Consider the following 1,609-nt stretch of genomic DNA (forward strand, 5'->3'; position numbering starts at 1 on the left):
CAGCTGGGGAGCCCACACCAAACCCTCCAGGTAGAGAGCCCACATCAATCCTCCATCTGGGCAGTCCATGCCAATGCTCCAGCTGGGCAGGCCATGCCAACCATCTAGCTGGGCCGTCCACACCAATTCTCAAGCTGAACTGTTCATGCCAACCCTCTAGCTGGACAGGAGGCACAAAATTGGTAGGCTTCCTTCCTTTCTTTCATTCTTTCTTCCTTCCCTTCCTTTTTCTTTCAAAAATATCTTTATGAAGAGATTGTCCCTGTCAGTTTATATCAACCACAGAGCTTTAGATGCAATCCGTCTGAGAGAATAATATCTTCCCATTTACACAAGAAGGGTAGCTGTGAGTGTCCATGTTTTTAGGGACAAGGCCCCTGGAAGGGCATGGAAGCAGACCTCAGGAAAGCTTCCACGAGGGATTATGCACAGGAGGGAGCTGTATGGTATGAACAAACCCTTGAGAGCAGCACAGCATGACAAATGGACAAAGCAAGTCTGTCATGTTCCTATAACACATCATTTTAGCAAACCTTAGCAATCCTTTGGAACAGATGTTGTCATAATCAATTTACAAATAAAAGAAGTCAAGAATCTATCCTATGATTACACATTTAGTGTGCAATCAAGCTGCCGTTCCGAAAAAAAGTAGGCTTACATGGGCAAGTGCTTCTTAACTTGCCTCATTTAGATTATTGCCTGGGAGATAGACCAGATTTCTTCATGTGAGCAAACTGAAGTTTGCATCTTTGTCCTGCCTCTGTTGTAGTTAGTTTAAAATCCATTATCTGGTACAGAATATAATCCAAAGCTTTGTACTTATCCTTTCTGATAACCAAGAAAGAAATGAAAAAGAATTTTAAGATAAATATGTCAGACTAAACAAAAAAAAAATTTAGTCATGAACTTTAGTGGCCTAGTGTGTAAGGAATTTTGTTGTCAACCCAAAGATAGATTTTAATTCACCAGCTGCTCCAAAGGAGATAGATGGGTAATCTCCTCAATCCAACTGGTTAAGGATCTTCCTCTCTTTCACTGACCTTCCACCTTTCCAAGTAGGATGTCCCTGTCCAAGGAATAACCTCTCCTAAAAACATGCCCAAAATATGTGAGATGACGTTTTGTCATCTTTGCCTCCAAGGATCATTCTAGCTGCACCTTTTCCAAGACCTATTTGTTTATTCTTTTGGCAATCCATGGAATATTCAGTTCTCCTTTCCAACATCAGAGCTCAAAGGCATAACATAAGGCTGGAGACTAAGGTGCGCCTGATCCAGGCTATAGTCTTAGCAATTATGTGCTATGCATCAGAGAGTTAGACAGTGACTAGAAATGATAGAAAGAGAATTTATGCCTTTGAGCTGTGGTGCTGGAGAAGAGTGTTGAATATACCATGTACTGCTAGAAAAACAAACAGGTTTGTCCTGGAGAGGGTGAAGCCAGAGTGCTCCTTGGAGGCAAGGATTCTGAAGCTTCATCTGACATACTTTGGGCATGTTGCAATGAGGGACTGGTCCTTGAAGAGGGACATCATGTTTGGGAGAATGGAGGGACAGTGCAGGAGAGGAAGACCCTTGATGAGATGGATCGATTCTGTGATTGGGGTGGT

This window comes from Elephantulus edwardii, unplaced genomic scaffold (assembly GCF_000299155.1).
Source record: "Elephantulus edwardii isolate Elephantulus edwardi_28Jun2011 unplaced genomic scaffold, EleEdw1.0 scaffold00323, whole genome shotgun sequence".
Lineage (NCBI taxonomy): Eukaryota > Metazoa > Chordata > Mammalia > Macroscelidea > Macroscelididae > Elephantulus > Elephantulus edwardii.